Genomic DNA, 14,410 nt, shown 5'->3' on the forward strand with positions numbered 1-14,410 from the left:
AGCCAGGGAGAAATTTAATCGCTCAACCAATTCATTTGTGGTGATATATTCGGGCGATATGACTTAATTCCTGCTACAGCTAAGGTGCGTCACTATCAGTGATGTAAAACGAGATACACTCCTGGAAATGGAAAAAAGAACACAATGACACCGGTGTGTCAGACCCACCATACTTGCTCCGGACACTGCGAGAGGGCTGTACAAGCAATGATCACACGCACGGCACAGCGGACACACCAGGAACCGCGGTGTTGGCCGTCGAATGGCGCTAGCTGCGCAGCATTTGTGCACCGCCGCCGTCAGTGTCAGCCAGTTTGCCGTGGCATACGGAGCTCCATCGCAGTCTTTAACACTGGTAGCATGCCGCGACAGCGTGGACGTGAACCGTATGTGCAGTTGACGGACTTTGAGCGAGGGCGTATAGTGGGCATGCGGGAGGCCGGGTGGACGTACCGCCGAATTGCTCAACACGTGGGGCGTGAGGTCTCCACAGTACATCGATGTTGTCGCCAGTGGTCGGCGGAAGGTGCACGTGCCCGTCGACCTGGGACCGGACCGCAGCGACGCACGGATGGACGCCAAGACCGTAGGATCCTACGCAGTGCCGTAGGGGACCGCACCGCCACTTCCCAGCAATTTAGGGACACTGTTGCTCCTGGGGTATCGGCGAGGACCATTCGCAACCGTCTCCATGAAGCTGGGCTACGGTCCCGCACACCGTTAGGCCGTCTTCCGCTCACGCCCCAACATCGTGCAGCCCGCCTCCAGTGGTGTCGCGACAGGCGTGAATGGAGGGACGAATGGAGACGTGTCGTCTTCAGCAATGAGAGTCGCTTCTGCCTTGGTGCCAGTGATGGTCGTATGCGTGTTTGGCGCCGTGCAGGTGAGCGCCACAATCAGGACTGCATACGACCGAGGCACACAGGGCCAACACCCGGCATCATGGTGTGGGGAGCGATCTCCTACACTGGCCGTACACCACTGGTGATCGTCGAGGGGACACTGAATAGTGCACGGTACATCCAAACCGTCATAGAACCCATCGTTCTACCATTCCTAGACCGGCAAGGGAATTTGCTGTTCCAACAGTACAATGCACGTCCGCATGTATCCCGTGCCACCCAACGTGCTCTAGAAGGTGTAAGTCAACTACCCTGGCCAGCAAGATCTCCGGATCTATCCCCCATTGAGCATGTTTGGGACTGGATGAAGCGTCGTCTCACGCGGTCTGCACGTCCAGTACGAACGCTGGTCCAACTGAGGCGCCAGGTGGAAATGGCATGGCAAGCCGTTCCACAGGACTACATCCAGCATCTCTACGATCATCTCCATGTGAGAATAGCAGCCTGCATTGCTGCGAAAGGTGGATATACACTGTACTAGTGCCGACATTCTGCATGCTGTGTTGCCTGTGTCTATGTGCCTGTGGTTCTGTCAGTGTGATCATGTGATGTATCTGACCCCAGGAATGTGTCAATAAAGTTTCCCCTTCCTGGGACAATGAATTCACGGTGTTCTTATTTCAATTTCCAGGAGTGTATTTTACACAGACCCAATTTTTACCAGAAAAAAACTACACAGTAATAAACAGAGTAGTGAACCCACTTAAGCTTTTTCTATTTTGAATACTGACCTAGTACATTTTAATTATCTTTCCGCATCCAAACACTTACTTTCAAAAAATTTTTTAACGAAGCATCAACTCCGAGGATAAACTGCGTAAAAATCACAGAAACATTTTACTCCGTTTATGTGAGTGAAATATAAACAATCCTTCTGCAACCTTTTCTTGCTCTATTTTTCTACGTGAGCTTCAGTAAGAGTCTCCTTTCATTTGATTTTTCGAAGCCGAATGATGAACGGAGGTGCTATGTGCTGCAGTTCTCGCGTATTTTTAGGTCGTTTTTCCAGAGCTAGCGGAACATTTATGCCGTCCGACAATGGGCCACTTCGTGAACCAGCTAGCTGGAAGCAGACGTGCTGAAGCAGCACAAATGGGTAAAATGTTCAAATGTGTGTGAATTCCGAAGGGATCAAACTGCTGACGTCAGCGGTCCCTAGACATGCACAGTATTTAAACTAACTTACGCTAAGAACAACACCACACGCATGCCCGATGTAGGACTCGAACCTCCGGCGGGAGGGGCCGCGCAATCCGTGACATGTCGCCTCTAACCGCGTGACTACTCCGCGCGGCCACAAATGGGTAATTTATGTGGTTAGCGGGAAGTGAAGCAGGAAACTTGGACTAATAGTTGATGGCATTATGTATACCGGCATCTAGAGCAGTGATGTATCCTAACGTTATAACAGCAAGTATAAGGTCGTGCAACTTTTTGTAAGTACACTACTGGCTATTAAAATTGCTACACCGAGAAGAAATGCAGATGATAAATGGATATTCATTGGACAAATATATTACACTAGAACTGACATGTGATTACATTTTCACGCAATATGGGTGCATAGATCCTGAGAAATCAGTACCCAGAACAACCACATCTGGCCGTAATAACGGCCTTGATACGCCTGGGCATTGATTCAAACAGAGCTTGGATGGTGTGTACAGGTACAGCTGCCCATGCAGCTTCAACACGATACCACAGCTCATCAAGAGTAGTGACTGACGTATTGTGACGAGCCAGTTGCCTGGCCACCATTGACCAGACATTTTCAATTGGTGAGAGATCTGGAGAATGAGCTGGTCCTGCTGAAATGTAGAGTTTCGCAGCGATCGAATGAAGGGTAGAGCCACGGGTCGTAACACATCTGAAATGTAACGTCCACTTTTCAAAGTGTCGTCAATGCGAACAAGAGGTGACCGAGACGTTTAACCAATGGCACCCCATACCATCACGCCGGTGATACGCCAATATGGCGATGACGAATGCACGCTTCCAATGTGCGTTCACCGCGATATCGCCAAACACGAATGCGGCCATCATGATGCTGTAAACGGAAACTGGATTCATCCGAAAAAATATTTTGTCATTCGTGCACTCAGGTTCGTCGTTGAGTACACGATCGCAAACGCTCCTATCTGTGACGCAACGTCAAGGGTAAACGCAGCCATGGTCTCCGAGCTGATAGTCCATGCTTCTGCAAACGTCGTCGAACTGTCCGTGCAGATGCTTGTTGTCTTGCAAACGTCCCCATCTGTTGACTCAGGGATCGAGACGTGGCAGCACGATCCGTTACAGCCATGCGGATAAGATGCCCGTCATCCCTACTGCTAGTGGCACGAGGCCATTGGGATCCAGCACGGCGTTCCGTATTACCCTCCAGAACCCACCGATTCCATGTTCTGCTAACAGTCATTGGATCTCGACCAACGCGAGCAGCAATGTCGCGGTACGATAAACTGCAATCGCGATAGGCTACAATCCGACCTTTGTCAATGTCTCCTTCTTACACAAGGCATCACAACAACGTTTCACCAGGTAACGCCGGTCAACTGCTGTTTGTATATGAGAAATCGGTTGGAAACATTCCTCATGTCAGCAGGTTGTAGGTGTTGCCACCGGCACCAACCTTGTGTGAATGTTCTGAAAAGCTAATTATTTGCATATCACAGCATCTTGTTACTGTCGGTTAAATTTCGCGTCTGTAGCACGTCATCTACGTGGTGTAGGAATTTTAATGGCCAGTAGTGTAAATGTCAAGCCGACATTACTAGTCGACCATTTTGGTTGGCATAATAACTACCGAAATACAGAAAGTGGTTTTGATTGCCTGTCAAAAAAATGAACCGCCCAGAAGAGGAGGAGCAAACGAAATGGATTTTCAATGGTTGAGTGTAAGTTTGACGTTTAAATGATTATGAAATTCGGTCAGAATTACAAAGAACTTGTTAGTATGTGCCCAGTTATCATTATGCCGTTGGATCCCTTCTGGGCTGGATGCATCCACTGATTCGGTTGGGAAGGGTGTCATAAATTAGTTTAATGCTCTCTGAGATCAGATGGCCGACAGCTGTTGTAACTAGTCTTTGATATCCTGAATACTGGACCTGGGATGGAGTTGACGCCCACGCTGGTCAAACACACAGATACACACACTTACACACACACACACACACACACACACAGCCGGCCGCGGTGGTCTAGCGGTTCTAGGCGCTTCAGTCAGGAACCGCGCGACCGCTGCAGTCGCAGGTTCGAATCCTGCCTCGGACATGGATGTGCGTGATGTCCTTAGTTTAGTTAGGTTTAAGTAGTTCTAAGTTCTAGGTGACTGATGACCTCAGATGTTAAGTCCCATAGTGCTCAGAGCCATTTGAACCATTTGAGCCATTTGTGTAGCGGTGTCTATGGCAACCTACACATGCAGCGGTAATTCTCGAGTTCATCTGCTGCTAGAGACTTACCAATAGTCCCGTATGACAGAGAATATTGTGCCGAATACATTACTTGTGTTCCGATTGCAGGCGCAGATGTGAAACGTTTATGATCTCTTCCGTACTTATAGTGGTCAGACATGGACGAGCGGAAATTTCATTATGGGTACGCCTATTCTCACATTCCCATGGAGTTGAACACGGCGCCACTATAACATCCGAATGATTGTGCATTCTCCATGTTGTACGATTCGACCACCGGGCAAAATGTAGACCCACAAACAAACAAATTGCGTCGGAACAGGTCTTGGGGGCCCAAAGGTAGCGACGGGTTCCAATGGCTCTGAGCACTATGAGACTTAACATCTGAGGTCATCAGTCCCCTAGAACTTAGAACTACTTAAACCTAACTAACCTAAGGACATCACACACATCCATGCCCGAGGCAGGATTCGAACCTGCGACCGTAGCGGTCGCGCGGTTCCGGACTGAGGCGCCTAGAGCCGCTCGGCTACAGCAGCCGGCGTACCGACAGGCCGCCGTGTCCTCCTCAGCCCTCAGCTGTCATCGGATGCGGATAACAGACCCGCAACGAGCCCGCTTTCATACTGCGTCAGGTGCTGATAATACTTCACAGTCATCCATCAACATTTTATGCTGTACACCTGATAACAATACTAAACACGAACAACATTACTGCACTCTTGTGGCTATTCTACCTGTCACAAGGTGTTCACGTGTACGATATTACATTGACATCCGACCATGTATTCTGGATGCTTGATCTTCTTCGTCAGGTATTGTATAATTACAGCCTCAGTACCAACAATTTTTATGTTTATTGATGGGATTTCTGGACAAATTTTCCTACCGACCTGCTTGTGCTACTATATGCTAATCTGTTTGGTTTTACATATTGTCTTAGTGCGAAACATTGCATAAAACACAGACCGAAAGGAGTTGCAGGGCGTCTGAGTGATCCCCACTTTCTCACTAATTTCATTTCTGTTGCTCCTCACAGCTTTCGTATTCCACTGGTTCCGTCTTAACCCCCAGTTCGGTGTTCAGTAGACTGTTCAATCCGTCAAAAAAGACGTGCAATTATTAGCTATTTTTACACAGGGTAACAATATCAACCGCTAACCTTACCATTGATGCCCTTTAGCCCTGAATTTCGAATCGTACTTCTGAAACTGTGTTTCACTTCTTTCAGTTCTTCTCAGATAAATGTTTTAAACGTATTTTAATCTGAGAAATTCTTACATGATTCGGTTGTTGAATATATTGTGCCTCACACTTCTTTCCGTGCTCCCTATACATCAGTATTTCAAACATCTCGCACCAGTTTCTACTGTCTGACGGTTTCTCTGGGTCACAAAATTGCTGTCAAACAGTCATCATTGTCTTGACCCTTGCTGCCATTATCATATTTAACATGAGACTTCGATTGTGAGCGAACTGTAAAACGTGATTTTGGAGACGTAGTACTGTGTGACTGAATTCTGTTTACGAACACCACTCTGTGTAATCAGACTCTCTATCGAGGATTTGTTCGGCTGTTTTACAACATTTGACAGCCACATGAGTCACTTCCGAAGATTATTAGGTTTAATATTATTTGTATGGACGAAAAATTTAATTATTAAAAGGCTGGCCGGAGTGGCCGTGCTGTTCTAGGCGCTACAGTCTGGAACCGGGCGACCGCTACGGTCGCAGGTTCGAATCCTGCCTCGGGCATGGATGTGTGTGATGTCCTTATGTTAGTTAGGTATAAGTAGTTCTAAGTTCTAGGAGACTGATGACCTTAGAAGTTGTCCCATAGTGCTCAGAGGCACCTGAACCGTTTTTAATTATTAAAATATACCGATAGTTTATTCCTGAACGCTCAGACTATTATATAATGACCAATCACATAAAACTACTCTTATCCGCTGATCACCTACCAGCATTTACTGTCAGGTTGTTTGTTCGAGAATTACACTGCATCATGAAGTTTAAGTCGATTAATTTTGCATAACTGCCGTAGAGCAGGAGAATGCTGTGACCTAGTTGTCGGGACAGAATGATGGATGACAGTACAGCGCCAGGGAACTGCGTTCAGCCTCTCCCGTAAAATGCAAAGCCGGCAGCATCCGACGTTTAGACAGCGGCGCGTAATCGAAACAGCTTCGCTACTTACCGTCTGACAGATAATCGATGATTCCCTCTGTTTACAGGCTTACTTTTCTCCCTTTATTGCCGTATGTTATTCGATTTTTCTTGTCAGTGGGCTACTTTCTTGAGATTAGGTTCCACAAACTCTTCATATCTCTTGCAAGAAATTACATCGGCGAAGAATTTATACGTTATTTAAAAATAAAAATGTTGTCACTGGTTTGAGCTCTTGTACACAAGAGTAAAAAATTCACATTGTAGCACTTCCATCATCAGTCATAAATAGACTGTATTATTGTCACGTTTACATCTTAGCCTTGTAGACGTACCATGTCAACAGAATGAGCTGAAGTTCATAGTGCTCGAAACTAAGTGTGTGTGCAACATGTTAGGTTTTGTAAACACCATATGGAACACTGCACAGGAATGGAAGGAAATGGTGAGGCGTAGCACCTTCGCATCGCTCCTGTCACTTGTTAGGACGATATCTTTATAGGCATGAGTCATCGACAGATGTCACCAGCTGACATGGACCTGAGTTACAGAGCTGCACGTAGTTGTACTAGTAGGCGGCAGAGGTCAGCAGTTGACGGACAGTGCTAGCAGTCGTAGTCAAACCAATATTGTAAAGTTATGTTTGATTAATATTTAATGTATTTCAATAATTGTAATTGTTTTATAAGTGTAGTAATTAGTAGTGTGAGTGTTGTATGAGTGAAGAAGAACAGAAGTAAATGAAAATGGTTTTGTTTATTCACGAAGTACCAGTTAAATTATACAGAGGATTTACTATAATTAAATGCGCAGTCAGTTTATGGAACTAATAAATCGTGAGTAGAACACAAATTAATCGGTAATTTCGGTAGGAGTAATTTTATATTTGATACTTTTCTAAATTTATTTATTTAGCAATTGAGATAGAAAGAAATGTTTTGCTATGATTGGTCATTGAAGTAAAGCGTGGGTTAGCGCGGGATATTACTGCAACCTGATTTGCTGTTTGTGATGTCAATCAGAAAAATGCAGGCTCGCGCCAATGCTGGGAACAAAGCCTTTGGGGTGAACTAGGGGGTTCAGGGCTGAGAGTTCGAACTAGTAACATCTCACTGAAAGCAGCTCCGACGAAAGTACTGCAAATCGCGGAAAAATGCTAATCACGAGTTCGCGAAGTAGTACAAAGTGTATTTAAGTGAACGGTATAGTGGAAGTCGTGTGGAATTTCGGACGGAACATCAAAATTATTGCTTTTGACTGTTAGTTAAAACCACGTGGCGTGTTGTGTTATCTAAGACTAGAACAGGTATTACGTGTAGAGCAGAGTGCACAATATTTGAGCCAGCATTTTCATAACTAAACGATCCGGTGGACTCTATTAATTTCAGTAATGGGTGTAAATACCATAAACTGGCTTCGTGTATGATTGTGGTGTGCGTGTGAACTTTACACCGTGTTGCCACTTAGTACGGACTTGGCAGTATTAACTGTGATCTTTATCGTAAAAATACACCTGAAAATTTACATTGCCAAGTTAAAAGCTTTATTTCAGTAGCTAGCCACATTCCATTTACCGGAATATTCTATGTAAGTTGCGACCTAAAATAGACAGTAATGGTCTAGTATTTTCTACTACAGCTTTTAGCTAGACAAATTAACATTGCTGGACACTGGCAGGGCGGTAAAAAGTAACGTGCCGCGCCGTAGTGGCAGAGTCAGAAATGGGTGAAATGGCTCTGAGCACTATGGGACTTAACTTCTGAGGTCATCAGTCCCCTAGAACTTAGAACTACCTAAACCTAACTAACCTAAGGACATCACACACAGCCATGCCCGAGGCAAGATCCGAACCTGCGACCGTAGCGGTCGCGGGGTTCCAGACTGTAGCGCCTAGAACCGCTTGGCCACCAAGTGGCAGAGTCTGTAACAGGGTAAACAGACAACTAACAGTGGAGGAAGCCAGTCGTGCAATAACTGTTCTGTTGGATAATCATTCACAGCGTTATGTAGCAAGAGAACTTATCTGACGTACTCCCCCTGTCGTTATCAGCAGTGCTTACCACTTGCCACGCAAGGAGATTTCTGACAGAACTAAAGTGCCTGTGAACCCAGGCCCTGCAAGGTAAGGAGTCCCGATCAAGTCACGATTAGGCATTAGAATAACAGCCGTCATACATACCCTAAAATATTTCAGTAAAGATGGGGTAGCCTCTACCGTAGAACACACAAACAACTGGTACCGGTACTAAATCTTTCTGTTGCAGCATCACCATACACATTAGTTTCAAGTGTGTAGATGGTGACGTTGGAAAATCCTCTATAGATAGGAAGATCCTGACAATGAATTAACAAACTAAATGAAAATAATCGTTATAAATATGAACACATAACAACCTTTCAAAAAAGCGTTCCTACATGAGAAAAGAACCCCTAGTGCAACTTATAATCAATGATCACATGATAACAAAACAATTAACCCTCCAAAATATTACACACATCACTTTAATATGCGCTGTTGTGTATGCTATTTTAGCTGGGCAATAACGTTTGTTTACCGATACCTTCCTCGACTTTTCAGTACTATGAACACACACTGTACATGGCTAGTATGGACACGAGGGAATGAGAAGAAAATACGTAAGACAACTCCAATCTCCAATAGAACTGAAGTGCACGCGCAAGCTAGTGACTCCCTTACTGAGAGCCTGAGCAAACGAGGTCTTTACCGAGCTTTGTTGGCGGCTGCTGTGGTCAGCAGTGGCGTATGATGACGGCAACGCATCGGCTCTCTGCGGATCTGTGAACCTCAATACTATTCTGGTCTTGACTGTATCAGCAGTCGGAAACTGCCCTCACTTTTTGTGAGGCGAAAAACAGTGTTTTTCCCTCGCAAAACTATTGGCAATGTCCACTCGCTCTGGCTTAGCGAACAGGTAGTGTTCCAACTACGCACAACCTGGTCTGAAGAGACATTGAAATGTCCCCTTAGAAAAATTTATGAATTACTGTGCTGGTAAATCCCTTACGTTATTTGATTTTCAAACAGCTGAGCAAAACTTAATGTGCTCAGACAATTCTCTTTTTACTTATTCTGCTCATCAATAAACTAACACACAATATTTTTAGCGCAACACAATCTCACTTTCAATAATCCCTACAAAAGAATGGCCCTGACTAACAATAACATATACCTTTCATGAATCACTTACCTCACAAAAATTTTCGTTACTCGAACTACTGCAATACAGCGAGCGCCAATACTGTCAGCTAAATAAAAGATTCTAACTACTGATAGGCATACTTAGCAAATGAAAGATTTTGATAGAGAACAAACAATGTATTTACCTTAATAATATTCAAAACTCATATATATATATATATATATATATATATATATATATATATATATATATATATATAATGATATACAGTATTACAAATTCACTCTCTCTGATGGGCACACGTCCAGATCATCCGCTCTCAAAACTCCGCCATCTCACTCCCCACATCCACCACTGCTGGCGGCTCACCTCCAACTGCGCAACGCTACGCGCTGTTCACATCCAACTGCCCAAAACTACAATAGCGAATATTCCAACAATGCGAATCAGCCACAGACTGCACACAGCACAGCCAGTGATTTTCATACAGAGCGCTACGTGGCGTTACCAATATAAAAACCTAAACAGCCTACTTCCAACCTCGGTCCTTCTACCCCACGGTAGAATCTTTTCTGTGACCCCCCTCCCTCCCGCCCCCCCCCCCACCCCCCGCCGTTGTGCCTTGTGTTCATTCCCTAGCACAAGTCGTAGCGGCCAGTGTTGATTGTGGCACGACTTGCGTCGTTTCTTGGCCCAGTGAAGCTTCAGAAGCCTATTGGGGGTGGAAACTATTTTCCTGCCAGCCGGAGTCGCCGAGCGGTTCTAGCCGCTCCAGTTTGGAGCCGCGCGACCACTACGGTCGCAAGTTCGAATCCTGCCACAGGCATGGATGTGTGTGTTGCCTTTAGGTAGTTCTAAGTTCTAGGGGACTGATGACCTCAGAATTGAAGTCCCATAGTGCTCAGAGCTGTTTGAACCATTTGAACTATTTTCCTTCTGGCCTATAGCATTCATGTTTCGCTCAAGTACACCCGTGGCCGGTAGGAACCACAGATCTGTCGCCTACTCAACATGTGTGGGAGCAGTCCAGGGCCAGTATCAAGAATATAGAGAACCAGTTACAGGAGTTATGGGTCACCCCGTCGTAGTGCAAGATAAAACGGTTTTATTACACTCTTTCTAATCTTAGTGCACGCATTCAGGCCTGAGAAGCTGTAACGTCTTACTGACAAGTGAGCTCTTACTGCTAAGTTCCGCATAATTTGTAATCACTGAAATAACGTCGTGTAACCTCTCGAACCGTGAAATCGCTTCGTTTCGTCCTTCCCTTCTACGTGATTTCCTTTTCTTGTCAAGCAGTACCTGCTATGTTTAACATATTGTACGTTGGAGTGTAACTTCAGAAAGAACAACAATTTGTGTCAACTAATTAATGGGCTTTTAATCAGTTGATGTTACGAGCTCGTCTGTAGCAGTTTCAATTGTGATAAGATGAAGTAACCGTTCACGATGGGGAAGTTTGCAGCGGTTGTTCAGCTGTCATAAGATGTTTGTTCTGTGTTCGACAAGATTCGGGACTGCAGAAAACTCATATGAGACGTAATTCGTTTGAGAGTTTTGAAACAATCTGTACACATGTAGGGCGTCCCAGGAGGAATGATCAGCGTTCACGGATATGACAGGAACAATGATTCGAAATAAAAAGTCTAGTAAACATGGGGTCTAGAATGTATGCTTTTTGACCTAATAGCCTTTGCTCCTCTTCAATACTGTGAAACACATCTCTTCTACAGCAAGCGCTTTGGTTTCTCCAAACATAAAAAAAAAGTTTTGCATCACTCCGGTTCCCAGAACTCCCGAAAGTAGGCGTTAACTGTGGATATTGTATCACAGACACAGTCCCTTTGACTGTTCGGAGATGTTATAAACCCGCCTAAAGATGTAAACAACCATGCATGATCAGAGCCTATAGATGGAGGGGGTCCGACAGCCGATCAGTCATTCCACCACGAAGGAGATACACGGTTCGTGTTGTCTGTAGCTCAACTATGCCTAGACGGTCAATACCGCGGTTCGATCGCGTCCGCATTGTTACTTTGTACCAGGAAGGGCTATCAACAAGGGAAGTGTCCAGGCATCTCGGAGTGAACCAAAGCGATCTTCTTCGGACATGGAGGAGATACTGTCGATGACATGCCTCGCTCTGGCGGCCCAAGGGCTACTACTCCAGTGGATGACCTCTACTTACGGATTATGGGTCGGAGGAACTCTGACAGTGACGCCACCATCTTGGATAATGCTTTTCGTGCAGCCACAGGACGTCGTGTAAGGCTCAAACTGTACGCAATAGGCTGCATGATGCGCAATTTCACTCCCTACGTCCATTTCGAGGTCCATCTTTGCAACCACGAGACCATGCAGCATGGTACAGATGAGTCCAACATGTTGCCGAGTGGACCGCTCAGGATTGGCATCAAGTTCTCTTCACCGACGAGTGTCGCATATGCCTTCAACCAGACAACCGTCGGAGACGTGTTTGGAGGGCACCCGGTCGGGCTGAACGCCTTAGACACACTGTCCAGCAAGTGCAGCAGGGTGGAAGTTCCCTGCTGTTTTGGGGTGGTATTACGTGGGGCCGATGTACGCCGCTGGTGTTCATGGCAGGCGCCGTAACGGCTGTACGGTACGTGAATGCTATTCTCCGACCGATAGTGCAACAATATCGGCAGCATATTGGCGAGGCATTCGTCTCCATGGACGACAATTCCCGCCCCCATCGCGCACATCTTGTGAATGCCTTCCCTCAGGATAACGACATCGCTCGACTAGAGCGGCCAGCCAGCATGTTCTCCAGACACGAACCCTATCGTACATGACTGGGATAGACTCAAAAGGGCCGTTTATGGACGACATGACCTGCCAACCACTCTGAGGGATCTACGCCAAATCGCCGTTGAAGAGTGCGACAATATGGCCCAACAGTACCCTGCTGAACGTGTGGATAATGTGCCACGACGAATACAGGCATGCATCAATGCAAGAGGACGTGCCACTGGGTATTAGAGGTATCGGTGTGTACAGCAAATTGGTCCACCACCTCTGAAGGTCTCGCTGTATGGTGGGACATGCAATGTTTGGTTTTCATGAGCAATAAAAAGGGCGGAGATGATTTTATGTTGATCTCTGTTCCAATTTTCTGTACAGGTTCCGGAACTCTCGGAACCTAGGTGATGCAAAACTTTTTTTGATTTGTGTATATTCTGAGACGTATGGACATGACAAGAAAAAAGTGTCCACTGCTTGGGCTCTAAAGTGCACGCCTAGCTATACGCACTTGTTCAACTTCTCTGCTGTGAAACACATCACTTCAACTGAAGAAGCGCTCATATCCCCTAAGTTATGGATATTAGAGTCCATGTTCAGTGGACAGTTATCTTGTTTTGTTTCACGGTATCGACAATGAAGAAGTGCTCATAGCACTTAAGGTATGCATTTTATAGCGCATAATTACCAGAATTTTTTGCTTTGAATGGTCCTTCCAGTCATGTCGCATAGCTGAATTTTGACCACTGCCGCTGGAGCACCCTGTATGTACGCAGCGTGTTTGGAAGTGTATGATCAAATGTCTAACGGTGATAGATCATGTCAATGGGAACAAATTATATTACAAACTAAATTTTTGCTGACGCTACAAGTTGACCCTAAGCGTCGTTTTATTGTCAGTTACGAATGTGAGAGAAGATAGGGTTAGGCGTCTACAGCGTGCGTTGCTGTGCGTGTTGCCTATAATCCAGTCACCGTCTCCAGTTGAAATGACCAGACAGAGCTGCTGAATAGCTTCTAAAATATCTTTCTCCGCTTAGAGACGTTCATTCGTACACTTTCCTTCTTGAAAACCGTTCTCTTAATTTACTGCAGCAGATGTATCACAGCTGGTTGCTAGATGCCATTTAGGCGGCTAACGTTTCCATAATCTACACCAGGGATCCTACGGTGGCACGGAGACCTACTGTTCAGCATGAATTCCGAAGATCTTTGGATGATGTTGTACGGTTTGTGGTTCGCTCAACTGGTGGTGGCGTCACGATGGCGTCGGTGGCAGTGCTTCAGAAAGTCCTGTCAGCACTGATCATGGCAGAGCTGGAAGCTCAACACACATTGTAGCTGGTGGCGAAGATGATGACGGTGGTGCAGGCGACGGAACTGCAGCAGTTGACGGTGGTCGTTTCAGTTCTGCGATTGCAGCAGCAGTGCTTGCTTCAGATGTTTACAACGAAAAATCTGGTCTGGTTAGTTTGACGGCTGTGGAAGTAGGTAGACTGCATCTGTTACTCATGCAGAGGTGTAGGATAGGAAGATTAGGAGAGCCAGTGGAAAAGTTGAATAAGGAGTTGTGTTACACGAGTATCTGGGTGTGGGAGTTGTAACTGGGTTTTCTCTTTTGACGCTAGTCAATTGTCAGGATGAGTATTACTGCAAAAAGCATTTGATTCTAAAGCATTATGACAGGGTGAAAAACACTAAATAAATTACTTTTTCTCTCTTAGCAACATGTGGGCAGGGTGGGTTCTTCCTTGGCTTGGGTATGAGGTAGAATGAAACAGCATTTTATATAACTTTTATTGAAAGATTTGCACAATGGTTTCCTTACTGGCTGGGAGAAAGGCAGCTGTGTCGTATGCGAAGCCTTCTGCTGCGTGGGCGGCGGCGTCTGATTACGCCTGGCGGTGTGTATCTCGTGTCGCCGTCTCGCCCAGTTGACTGGAGACGCGCATCGTGATGTGGCCCGTTTCATAATTGAGAAGGAAGTCGTGAATCGGATGGT

Source organism: Schistocerca serialis, chromosome 7, assembly GCF_023864345.2.
Source record: "Schistocerca serialis cubense isolate TAMUIC-IGC-003099 chromosome 7, iqSchSeri2.2, whole genome shotgun sequence".
NCBI lineage: Eukaryota > Metazoa > Arthropoda > Insecta > Orthoptera > Acrididae > Schistocerca > Schistocerca serialis.